The following is a 13644-nucleotide window of genomic DNA, read 5'->3' as shown; positions in this document are numbered from 1 at the left end:
AGGGGTGAGAACACAGATGTGGGAGGAGGTGAAGCATAGGTAACTGATATTTTTGTCTAAGGGATGTCGTAGGCTGCCACATGCTGTGAAGAACTTGTTTTCCACAGCAAACTTCCATTTCAGAGGCAGCTCAGACTCTGGGTGTTAACTTGCTGCAGTCAGAATGTCTCTGCTTGCTTCGAGGCAGTGGCCTGACCCTTCAAACACACCCCATATATTCAGTGATTGAGACCACTTACTCATACTAATCACTGCACACAGAAAATACATAAAAGATTTGTATTCATTACTCAATATATTTTGCTACTCAAGTGTCATGAAACATTCAGGGTGTATTAACTGGCAAATGCACACCTGGAGTTTGTTACTTAGCTTTAGAAAGTGCTAATTTTAAAAAAATCAAATATTTGATTTTGAGGAAAAAATCAGTTTTGGGTTTTCAGCATTAAATATCATCTTTCATTTTGGCCCAATTAACCCAGCAGGTGTGCATAAATTAGGTCACTACTTTGTCACTGTGGTAACATGCTCTGGGTAGGTGGATCTTAACCACCTCTAGCACAGGTGATGTTGTATGAGTTAGTTTTAAGAGATGCTTTGCAAACAAACAAGGCAGAATTTAATATGTTAGAGTATAGAAAATAACTCTTGATGCTGGTTACCAACAGATAATATTCTGTGACACGAGAATAAGTACAGTACCACTTCAAATTTATATTAACAGGAGAGATCTAATGAGCTTTAGAAACAGAACTTTTATATAAAATTTATAATCTCTGAAAGGACAATAAAACTTACAATCATTCATGAGGTCATTATCTCATTCCCTCATTGAGCAAGGGGTTTGGGGACCAGAATCCAGTTCCCTGAAATTTAAGGATGATTTTAGAGTTACACCATGGTTTTAAGAGGGTCAGTTCCCTCTTGCCTATTCATTCTAGTGACTATATTCTAGTCAGTCCTAGAAGCTTTTTAAATAGACAGTGTCTAATAATTTCTTCTAAGTGTTATTTTTTATCATTACTGATAATTGTTTATGGGTTAAGGAGTTGGCAGACTTAATCTATACCAGCACTCTAGCTTTAATACAAGTCTCTAACTGAGGCTTCTTCTCACCAGGTGGAAAATCAGACATGTTTCAAGATTGTTGGTAGAGATTGTACAATCTGTTTGACTGGTCAAGGTTCCAAATCATGTGGGCATTCTGCAGCCCCACAGAGTGGTAGAATTTCTTCACTTAATCACTGACAAGTTCACACCTCTTTTGGTCACAAAAATTGTAAATCTACATTATCAGTTGCAGAAAATAGGCCAAATTAGTGGTATTAAATATATTTCCAATGAAATGTTTCTCCTATGACCACTTTTTAGCACCCAGTCGCAGATGATATTTTCATTGAGTCTCTGGGGTCAATTCATATATGGCATTGTATTTTCCAATATGTCCTAGTTTTGTGCCTCATATTTGTATCACTTGTTATAATTTTGGGGCATTTTATGTCATATTTCTTCTTTTACTTATTGATTTTAGGTAGAAAGGAAGGGGGAAAGAGAGAGAGAAAGATTTGTTGTTCCACTTATTGAAGCATTCATTGTTTGAATCTTTTATATGCCCCGACCTGGGATCATACCCTCAACCTTGGCATGTTGGGACAGTGCTCTAACCAACCGAGGCACCCAACTGGGGCTCATATTTATTTTTGGTAATATTTTACACATGGCATTTCAGAAACTTAAATCCCTGTAGTATTTATTTTCAGTTGGTTGTGACCACAACTTTATTACTTATTTCATGTGTTTTCAGTAGTGAATATTTACAAAACACTGAACAAACTCTTCAGAATTCCTTTCTGTAATTTCCCTCTCCATGTGTCAAGGATGAGAGGGACAGACAAGAGTCATAGTGACTTACCCTGAGTCACAGAGTATGCGAATTTACTTTCCAATTAATAGAGGGCTCCTGGATGTTTTTCAGATCTTTTTTTAAAACCTTCTTATCTCCCAAGAGTACTCCAGTTTGGAGACTTATGTACAAAGGGATAGCATTGCTAAGTGGAGGAACAGTAGGCTCAAGTACTCTTTCCCCTCCAACTTCTCTTTCACCATATACTCCCTCTGTATGTTTGTCTTTTCTCCCCATCTACTTTCCAGTGGACACTGAAAACCATTTTTTTTCTTTTTGAAGAGCTGGCTCATAACATAAAGATCAGAAGTCTCATTAAACTCTATTTACTTGCTAAGATAGGGGTATGTGCATTGTTTTCTCGAGAATAGGATGCCGTATCTACCCTTCCTGTTCAGGGAACAAGCCGGTGGCAGCACAAATGAGCTCAGTAGAGTTTTATCACAGTGGAATCCCAGGTTGTTCTAGGAACAAGACTCAAAACAAAAATATGTAAAGGGATTGAATTCATGAAATCTATTAAGGAAATTGTAGTAGATTCAGGGAACTTGGATCCCTGAATTATAGTAACCAAGCTGGAAAGGAAATGGACAGTTAAACAAAGTAGTGCTATATCTTTCTTTCATTGTTTGATGAAATAATTTTTGCCCCTTTTAACTAGTATGTTAAAAAAAAGAGCTTGGTATATCTGAAACAAAGAGCTTACACCATCACCTAGCTGGTTGGTTTTTATACCTTCCTTTACTGAGTATTGTCCTTCAGTACAATACAGAGCCATTTCTTTGTTCTCGCAAGCTAGCAGTTAAATTGTATGTAAATGTATGCAAATTAGATGCTGTCTAATAAAGAGAGTCATTAGATGGAAGAAATATTTAGTTTAAGAAAAAAAAGCAGGTGTATTGTGTAAAAGAAAATGTAAGGCTACAAAAAAGCCCAAACTTTGGTGGACAGCTTTTGAAAAAAATTATTAAAATAGATTTTTAAAAGGCTTACATCTTCCTGACCTTTCTTTTGTGCTTATATATATATGTGTGTGTGTGTGTGTGTGTGTGTGTGTGTGTGTTTTAAATATTTACATATAAAACTCTGGGATTGGCTTCTTTCCCAGAATTACTGGAAGCACCTTCACGAGGAACATTTGGACTTGAATAATCTCCACAGCAGCATTTTCTTTCTTGAATTAAATGAATTCTAAAATGGATGGTTGGTTCAGGAACACTGACTGCTTATTTGTGTTCCTTTCCTTTAGGTCAGTAGAGGCTTACTGGCTGCCTTATTTGGGTGCCTTGCAAATGATCACCTTGATTACTTTAAGGTTCCGCTTCTGCACCACTTAAAGGATATGGAGACTATAAGCTCCTTGAGAGGAACCAACAGTTCTTTTTGAGATTGCTTAATGCTGTATTAAATGCTTAGCAGAATGCATAGCATTTACTAGGTACTCACATTTACTTTTGAATGATTAAGTGAATAACTGAATAGATAAATAAATCATAATCTCACATTTTAATGTTAAGTTAAGTGGTCATTGGTATGTCAGATACCATTGTAGTTTCCAACAAACAAGTTAGTGAAGCAATTGTTCAGGTTTTCGGACAGCAGTTATATGATAAGTACCCAATGAAAAAAGTACTTTGCTGTAGAGTTTCCTCAAGTCAACTGTAGCAAATGTGTTGACTGTACAGCATGTGCCTCACTCACTGTGGCAGTGATTGTAGAGTGAAGAATAGACATAGTACTTTCTCCCTAGGACCTCCTAGCCTGCTAGAGGATCACATGCACACATACTTAGTACATAGCAAATAGTACCAAGTGTAGTTACAGATAAAATATTATGGGATCATAAGAGAGAAATTTTGTTTAGAGTGTTAGAGATGGTTTCTTGGAGGAAATTAAACTGAACTAAGCCATGAAGGTCGCAAAGAGCAGGTGGTTGGCTGTGGTGGAGTGGAGTTGCAGAATTCTCTAAGTTGCAGTCCCAAGTTAATAGAAATATACTACATTATTTTTCTATTCTCTTAGGAATTTCCAGCAATAGCTTGATTTTAACCTCTGCAAACACAAATCAGGGCTGTTGTGGATACAATAATGACTAAATTTGGCTTATAAGTCCAAGCCAAAATTTTAATACATTCAACCATTGAATAGGAAATTAGGTAAAGTATGCAAAATAACTTTATAACTTTTCAATTCTGAGGCATTAAGATTATAAGCTTTTATTATTATTCATAAGGTGTAAGGTTGTCTATAGTATGAAATAAAATTTAGGGAATAAGAGGTTTAAGGACCTAGAATGGGATACATCATATATGTGTAGTACCTTAGAGTTTACAAAGTATCTTTTTAAATTACTATTTATTTTCACAACAACCTTTGAGGTTACAGAACTGGCATTATTATTTCCATTTTGCAGGTGATGATACAAGTTCTGAGAAGTTAAGTGACTTACCTAAGGTCACAGAGTAAATGTCAGAACCAAGTTTTCCTGACAGGTTGTCCAGTGCTTTTCATATACCTCATTATCATCCTGAAACAATGTATGGGAGAATTACATATCTATAGCCACAGCATACACCTTGGTTCTAGTTTTACTCCAAGTGTTTTTCACTGACTTGGTTTTATATCCTCATTTTCTCCATTTAGGCACAGGTGAAATATGCAAAGACCGAAACTGAAGGAGACATGCATGGGCAAGAAGAGCTTATTTTGGTAACTGATATGGATATGAAAAATCATAATGGGTCTAGGATTGAAAGCATTTTAATTTATTTCTTGACTTTTGAGTTAAAAAGAAGATGTCAATGGCACAAAATAGGCTGCACTGAACTTATCTTGGAAGTAACCAAAGGGCTGTGGGACTAACAGCTTTTGATATTACTTAGTGCTTATTATTGTTATTATTATTATTTCTTTTTAATTATGCAAAGTGCTAATCAGTTTGATTATGCACAGTGCTAATCAGGTTAATTATGCAAAGTGCTAATCAGTTCTTCTTGAAGCACACGAGGAGAGCAGAGGTGCTGGCAGTGAATGGCATAGCTAGATGGGGGTAGTCACGGCAGTCATTCCTTATTAAGATAGGCGTAGACAAGATAGCAAGGGGGATTTATCCATAAAAACATAGAGGAAAAGAAAGAACTATGAGTACAGGAAGGAGTGTGGTTTTGGCAGGACAGTGCTTACTCATAGAAAGCTGTTTTTCCCCCTGTTCAATAGTTTGGTTGGATAGTCTTTGCTGTATTTTGAAGGCACTCATTTGAAGCCAAAAAGACTGCAGAGGGAAAGAAACAGAGTATTGTATAGCTAGACAAGTTGTCAAAACAACTTATTGTAGTTGGCAAGCACCAATTCCTGAGAGGACAGTAGAGGAAGTAAAATCTAATAGACCTATACACGAGAGAAGACATCAATAAAGAGAACTGAAAAATTAAGGGACTGCCATTCTGATAAAATAAACAGGGCCATCTCACCACTGTATTGTTATTGGGTTGGTCATCTGTGTAGCGTATTTCCTGAGGTGAACTGAGGGCTTCTTGGTCCTGGCATTGGTCTCTGTTGAGAGTGGTGATGATGACGAATATGACAATAAGGGTTTTATGTAATAGCTCCTAGTCAGATCAGCTTTGTTGCTGCTGAAATCAAAGTGGATTTTAATATTAACTTGCAGGTCTGTGCTTATTAAGCTGGGTGACTTCCTGTGAAGATGAGTTTACAGTAATATGTTCATATGTTTTTATAGAACAATGACCATGGAACTCCCCTAGGAAAGCCCTTTTTATTCCGTCCTCCTCTTCGGTCCTGTGGTCAGATAAGCTATCAGTGAAATGCTGCTATACCTACTTGTTTGAATGTATTCAAAGAGCAAAAGGCATTCCAGGAATACTATGTGAATATTCATTTTAAAAAGTATTTTCAGTCCATGTGACTTTTATTTTACTCTGGAGTTTGAGCAGGAGATTTATAAATCATTTATGAAGAGGAGGGTCTGCTTCTCCTTTCGTAATCTGACAGAGTGTTTACTTATCATCCCTTTTTAGTCCTATGTGTAACATATAGGACTAAACATATCTTCACAAGTGCTTGTAAGTGAGCTTCATTTCTGGAAATGTCCAAATATGTCAAGAATGGTACAAGGTCATTGATGGTGTCATGTTAATGAGGTATTTGTCCAGGCCACATTGCTACTTGGAAAAAAGACACACTTTCAGCTCTCAATTTTACTTAACCAAGTCGATTTTCATTACAAAATACGAAGAGAATGACATAAATCTTTGGCTTCCAAGGAAAATCTGGAGAGAAATAGATTGTTAGAGGTCAGTGCCCACAAACTGATAAAGCCTGCTGGGGTCCCTTTAAGAATTTGGTTGGGAAATTTTGTTATAAACAGTACTTCTGTTCAGCTTCATGGGAGCATGGGTTTAGAAATAAAATATTGCTTCTGTGTTCCCCACCTCCCAACACTAAGATAAGGGTGAAATGTTCATATTACCATTTTACTAATCAAAATATTTTGAGTTATTCCTTAATACATTTAAATTATTTTTAAATGATTCTACCTAAAGGACACCTTGCAAATTCCATTCATTGATGGTACACTAAACTCTTGATTCCTGATAAAGGCATTTGAAAGCATTTAAAATGTCATAGGAAAGTTTTAAGGAGAAAATGATGTTATTCAAATGGCAGATACAAATTAATTTAGTAGCATCTAATGTGGCCAGTCTCGTGATTCATTTCACACTGCACCCACATCATACAACTCCCATACACAGACCCGTTCATCCCTTCATGAAACAAATACTATGGGCACCTTCTTTCATAAAGTGTTGTACTGTGTTTTAGTTACAGTGCCATTTACTGTCTTAGATAACAGAGATAGAGTTGGCCAAAAGAGACAAGATGCCTGGCTTTATGGAGCTCACCTACACAGGATGATATGGTATTTTTCTCATGATTTCCTTTTATAGGGACAACAGTTTTTCACTTTATTTCTCCTTAGAACTTCCCAGTAATCTGTCATTCAACTAGTTGACCTTATTGTCTTTAATATTGCAAAAAGAGACTACATGGTTTCCAAGGTATCTCTCACATAAGCCATGCTAGCTTTTATTAACTGGTGATGCTATAAATTTTTTCTTTGTTACATATCAGGTATCTTAGGATCATACAAAGTCTCAGATTTTGATCTTTAAGGAAATAAAGTAATTCTTGGCTAACTTTATTAAGACCACCTCCTTGGATATAGGCCAACATTGAATGTGTAAAGGGTAGACATTGGAATCAGTCCTGAGTTTGGATCCTGGCTTGTGAGTTGCTAGTGAGATAGTCATGGCTGCTTTGAGCCCTTGTTGCTTCATACTTCCTACTGCACAGGGTGGTTATGAGTATTAGTTGAAATAAACTCTATAAATCACTGAACTGAATGCCCAGTGGCACACTGGAGCATAGCTTTGCTCCATTGTCAGTCCCTTTTTTATTTCTGGCAACTGTAGCCTTCTGGCTCTTGGTACCAAAAATATCTTGAACTAATTCAACTTCTCCCCAAGCTGCATTTTCTTGCATTAAGTCTGTACTTCAATTAACTCAGTATTTTTCTCGTTACATCTTTGTAGATTATTTCTCTTTGTTCTCTTATGTGTATACTTTGAACACTTCCTGCTCATTCTGAGTCCATTTTTAGTTAATTTTCACCATATGTAATATAGCCTTGATTACAATAAAAAATGTGTGCAACTCTAATTCAAGCCAATTATGTAGAAATATACTGTCTTTGTTAGAGCTGGACTATAGTTGCTTAGGTTTTTGACCTCCTGACTATACTGGAAACTTCTTGAAGACAAGGATAGTGTCTTTGACCTCTGTATTCCTAATGCTTAGCAGGTGCTCTACCAGCAAAATCCCACAATCTTAGCAAGGGACAAGAAGTTTAAAGCAGTTGTACATCTAATAAACTGGTGGGGAATGTGTTGTGCAAGTGAAGATGTAAGAAGCTTCATGGAGCAGATGTTGGGAAGGCTTCCTGGAGAAAATACTTTTTGAATTTGACCTTTAAAGAAAGTACTTAAAATATATTTTGTCTTGTGGAAAAAGGGAAGAGAAAATGAATTCTAAGTGGAGATATGAGCTCGTGTATAAAAAGTTGATCGGTAGCTGGAAGACAGGGGATTAGGTGACACAAAGGAGCACTACAAAGGTAGATTGGCAGTACCTTATGAAGGGCCTGTGAACTGTTTAGAGTCTTGTGTGAATGATCCTAACTTTGTAAAATAAGTATCTCTGTGGTAAACAAAACATTGTGTTGCAACAGTATGGACATTAGCTTTCTTTTATATGAAGAAGAATGCTAAGAAATAGCAGCCAATGCATATAGGAAAAAGGACAATGAAGGATCATGTCAGAAAGAAGGTCCAAGTCTGAATCCAGGCTATATTCCACATTTACTACTTGACCTTAGACAATTCACTGCATCTTCCTGACCATATCTATCTTTAATATTACTTGCTACCTCTCATTTAAACTTGTATGTGTTTAAGTCACATTTATTGATTATAATTAGAGAGCTCTTATGTTAGATACTTTGGATCTGAGAAGTTGATCAGGTGATTGGGCTTTTTTAAATGGGGGTAGGTGCAGAGAAGACCATAAGAGGGCGCTGTCCAGTGGTCTGCAAAAGCTTTCAGGTCTGCATGCATGTGGTTGGTAGGTGTTCATAAGCCTCCTCTTTCTTCTACCACAAAAGAGGACTCTCCCCAGTTCTCCTTCCTTTTTTTCCTTCTAAGAGCTCAGTCATGCCAGCTGTGTGTCAGGACTTCAATAACAGAATTAGGGGGATGGGAGACGGAACTAGAAAAGTGACCATGGCTATGGTAAGGGTAGAGGTCACTCACTCATCATAAAATGCCAGAATTTCACTAGAATAACAGGAAAAGAATATAGATGGAAAGAAATGAATTGGGGGCGGGGGGGTAATGCTTGTGAGGGATACATGGAACCGAGAGAGATGTTATAGCTGTGAGTGAATGTAAGAGTAGAGAAATTTTGCTGTCTGTATTCCATGTGTCCAAGACAGACAAAAGGGATTCTTCCCTCTCCCTCTTTTGGTATTTTCTTGAGAAACTAAACAAAAATGTAATTTATTTATTTATTTAGTTATTTTGCTTGGCCGCTATTTCTTTGGATCAAAACTAGGTATAACCTGGAACACAACTCTGTTCCCACATTTTCACCACCATAACCAACACAACACAGTGAAAAAGTGAAGTTCAGAATTGTTCCAGCATTTCATATAAATAAATAATCTGTAGACTTTCTCTGTGATTCATTCTCTGTCAGTTGTCCTCGATGTTAAGTTTAACTCCATAAAAACCTAGAAGTGAAAGGATGATGGCAACCAGTAAATCTATGGTATGGTTTGTAGGTCTCCTGAAGATGGTCTGATTTCTAGGACATTTCACCTACAGGCTGATCTTAATTTATTTCTTTTTAATATTTAGGGGGCAGATCAGCCAAGCAATTTCATCTTAACCACAACAAATTTATGGTTAAGTTCAGAGGAAAGAACTCTTCTTTTAAGGCATTACTATGTTTTATAATAATCTTCAGAGGGAGAGATAGTCGATAATCAACATTCCTATAAGAAATGTTAGCAAGTAAACATTATCTAATAAAACATAGTTAGTCATTGTTGTTATTTAGGAATTAAAGTTCAGCTGGGATAAAGGTTGAGTCATGAAATTATTCTCTGCAAATTGACCAACCACCACTGACATAGGTGAATATGCTTGGGAACTTGGTGCCACCCTGGGGTTGGGATTTCAAGGACAGTGTGAAGACTTCCTGACAACACATTTTTTTACAAGGTGGATTTTTTACATGATCTAATGTTAATTTTGGAAACTTTGTTTTGTTTGTTACTTTTGACATTAAGAGAGAAATTTAGTTTCATAAATCTACATTTTTAATCATTTTTTAAAACAGAATTTCCACTAGATTATGTAACATAATCTAGTCAAGCATATGACTACACAAAGATTAGAAAAGCTGTGGCCATTAGGAACACTCATGGAATTTTACACATGTAGTTGACTGTGTGAAAAGCAGAAAGACATAGAACTTAGATAAGGAAATAGACTTATTTTTTAATAAAAATGTAAACAGGGGCATTTGTTGTTAAAGTGGTAGCCTTTGAAATTAGCTTCCTGAATTCATGTAAGAGGAAACACCTTAAGTCAGATGATTTTTCCCTCTGATAAGAGGGGGAAAATAATCAAACCAATCTATATACATTTTACCTTTAAAAATATTTAGAAAAATTCTATTGGTATAAGTTAATGCAGATGGCTATTTGTTTATTGAAAAGTGTTCTCTTCCATTGATCATGTTCAACTGGTATAAACAAAGATCTTGTGTATGGTAGAGGATTTATTTATATTTGCATTCCTTTCCAGGTTTAGATATTTCTCAGCCAGACTTATTTTTCTGTTTATTGACAGTAGCCCTCAGAACTTTGTACAGTTATAATGTGTACATTATTAGTGGCAGCATTTGAGTTTGGCAGGTAGTTTCTTCAGTCAGTGTAGCCAGAAGAAGATAAAAACTCATTGTATTGGTTTTGATGCCTTGGGTGAACTAGGTTTGTTCCATGGGCTTCCCATTGCACGGGACAAAATGCTCAGGAGACATAAAGGGAGCCGAAGAAAAGCTGCATTGGTTTTGTTTGGCCAGTGCCTAGCTTTTCATCTGCTTGGGAAAGGAGCAGGCCTTATGGCCAGTTGCCAAGTGCTCTAATGCTGAGAAACATGTCAGCTGTGGTTACTCTGGGGATTTTGGCGACAATAAGCACTTTTCCTTGAGAAAAATCAGTATAGATGCCACACATTGGAATTGCACAAATTGCTTTTATTTTCTATTTCCTTTAAAAATCATTTTGCTTTCTCTTCATTTACCAGCTGTTGCAGCTTTCTTGGTTTTTATCTTAGATGATGGGAGAGACACCTGTTCACTGAGACCAAAAGAAAAGCTCACTTATTTTCTTCCAATGGGAACACCTTGAAGTAAGATACTGATTAACCCTAACTGAGTAATGTTGAGTAATATTACTCAACTGAGTAATATTATTGAGAAGGAGATTTGTCAGTGAGTTGTGTTTGTGGTTGATAATCGCAGAGGGTAGGGATAATAGAATCAGTAGTTCAAGGGTATTAATGTAAATCAGTATAGATGCATTAACAAATTTAAATTTGTCACCTTCATGATATTTTTAGCTGAAAATTTTGGGAACCTAACCTGTTCCTTGGAGAAGTCTTTTCATTCACCAGAGTTTGTAGCTGCAAAGAAAATGTACTTCTAGGACTTGGGATGTCTGGATCAGTACACTGTAAATTTAGAAAATTGACCTTTTTTTATTAATTCTTTCACTTTCTCTGTAGCTTCTTCCCTGTCAAAGAAGGAGGTCACATCTGTGTTCCCACTGACCTTGCAATCAAGAACCAAAACTCCCTTCCAGGTCAGTGTAGAGGAGGATAGGAGTAGCTTTTATTCTGATATCCAGAGTAAACTAGTTTCACTACCATCTCTTACTTTACATAAGGAGCTAATCATCTAACGTAGCTGCAAATTGTGTTTTAAAGTTTCCCTCCTCCCTTCTTAAAAGCCCAGTGCCCACAGATGATTCATTTTCCTCCTCTGGACCTGCCTTTGTTCTTATTAATCAAAGAGAGGAGGGGGACGGCGGGAGGGGGAGGGCGGAAGAGAGAGAGGGAGGGAAATAAAAAGATGTATTATAAGAACTGGCTCATACAGTTATGAAGGCTGACAAGTTCCAAGATTTGCAGATGACGAGCTGGAGACCCAAGAGAACCAATGATACTCTTCCAGTCTAAGTCCGGAGGTCTGAGAAGCAGGAGAGCTGGTGGTATAGTTCCTGTCTAAAAGCTGGGAGGCTCAAGACTCAGGAAGAGCCAAGGTTGAGTCCAAGGGAAGGAGGAATTGTAGAGTCTGTGCCTCCCTGTAGAGTCTGTGCCTTTTGTGTTCTTTGCAGATCTTCAACTGACTGGATGGGGCCCTCCCAGATTAGGGAGGCAATTTGCTTTACTTAGTCTACCAATTGAAATGTCATTCTTATCGAAAAACAACCTTACAGACACACCTGGAATGATGTCTGACCCAATGTCTGCCTACCCTGTGGCCCAGCCAAGCTGACACAGAAAAGATCATTATACATGCTTTACCTAATGTAATTCTGACCAAAACACAGCCAAAAACCGTACTAAGTAGATACTCTTGGTTATTATTACCAAATTTAATGATTAAACATAAGGTGTTTGAGTTAGATTGCCCTTACTCAAATTCTGCCTTTACCACTTAGTCTCATTTTTCTCATCTCTGAATTGAATATAATAGTATATACCTTGCTTAGTTATTGTAGAATTAAATAATATATGTAAAATACTTAAGTTTGATGACTGAACATTGCCTGTTACTCAATGAAGGCTAGATGCTTTTTAGATACACAAAGAAATAACGGTTCATAGAGGTTAAGATCCTTGCCCAAGGCCACAGAGCTAGTAAGTGGTGAAATTAGGATTTGACTTTACACTGTCTGATTCCAAAATTATGCATTTAACCATCTTTCTATACTAATGTCTACCTTACAGGGAAGCTGTAATGTCATGGTTAAGGCTCTGGTATTAGATTCCATGAGTTCAAATCTGGGCTTTTTACCTTAGACTTCAGGCAAATTATTTAACTTCTCTGTACCTTAGTTTCCTCACCTCTAAGAGGAATAAAATAGTACCCTCTCTAGAGCAACATAGAATTGAAGGATTTCTTGGGATACTGCCATCTATGAATTTTAAGAACAAAATTTCAAACACAGGAAGGCTGTACAGGAGAGCTGTCTTTGGTTTCTTTGGTTTCTTACTTACCCATTATCACTTGGTACTGGGATGGGTAAGTAAGATTTATGAAATCTACAGAGGTATTGAAAGCATATTAACATATTCTCGGTACTATAGATAGCCTTATTTTGGAATATGTTTCTTAGAAAAATTTCCTAGGAAATTTTTGAGATAGAATGGAAATTATGCTTTTTATTCAGAATAACTATATGTGTCCTCAAAATGAAATTAGAATTAATAGTTGGGTGGCAGAAGGAAGCCGAGGAAGAGTCTGTTGCAGGATGAAGATGCTAGGGCCTCCTTTTGCCTTTTATAAAAGCCATGTAAGATCCACAGGCTGGGACAAATTATTTCCTCTAGTATATAAGGCAAAATACTCAGAATTTCAAAATATTGTATCTGATTTTTCATCTGTCCACCAAAAGCAGCTAAAAAGAGGAGAGCTCTGTTTTTATACATGTGTAGCAGACAAATGTGTTTGTTTGAAGGTCTGTACACCATGGAAATGGGCACCATGGAAATGCTTGGTTGGGGGTGGGGATAGAAGCCCTAGAAATGTTGATTCAATACTTGATCCTTCTGTGTGATGGATTAAATGCTGCATGCTTTAGTTTGCTGTGTGTGGGGTCTTTCACCACAATTTGTAATAAATGGCAGTGCTGTATGAAGGATAAGAAACGTACTGATTTTCCCCCCAAGAGATTAATGAGAGGTTTGTTGGCATCTGGCCATTGCTTATAGAAATTGAACTCCAGGGAAAATCATATTGTGTTTTACTCCTCTTTTGCCCAAAATGAACACATATACATGAAACCAGGTTAAAATTAATATTAAGGGCAAGCT

Source organism: Artibeus jamaicensis, unplaced genomic scaffold, assembly GCF_021234435.1.
Source record: "Artibeus jamaicensis isolate MK-2021 breed Jamaican fruit bat unplaced genomic scaffold, CSHL_Jam_final contig_3126, whole genome shotgun sequence".
NCBI lineage: Eukaryota > Metazoa > Chordata > Mammalia > Chiroptera > Phyllostomidae > Artibeus > Artibeus jamaicensis.
This window is presented reverse-complemented; position numbering follows the sequence as displayed.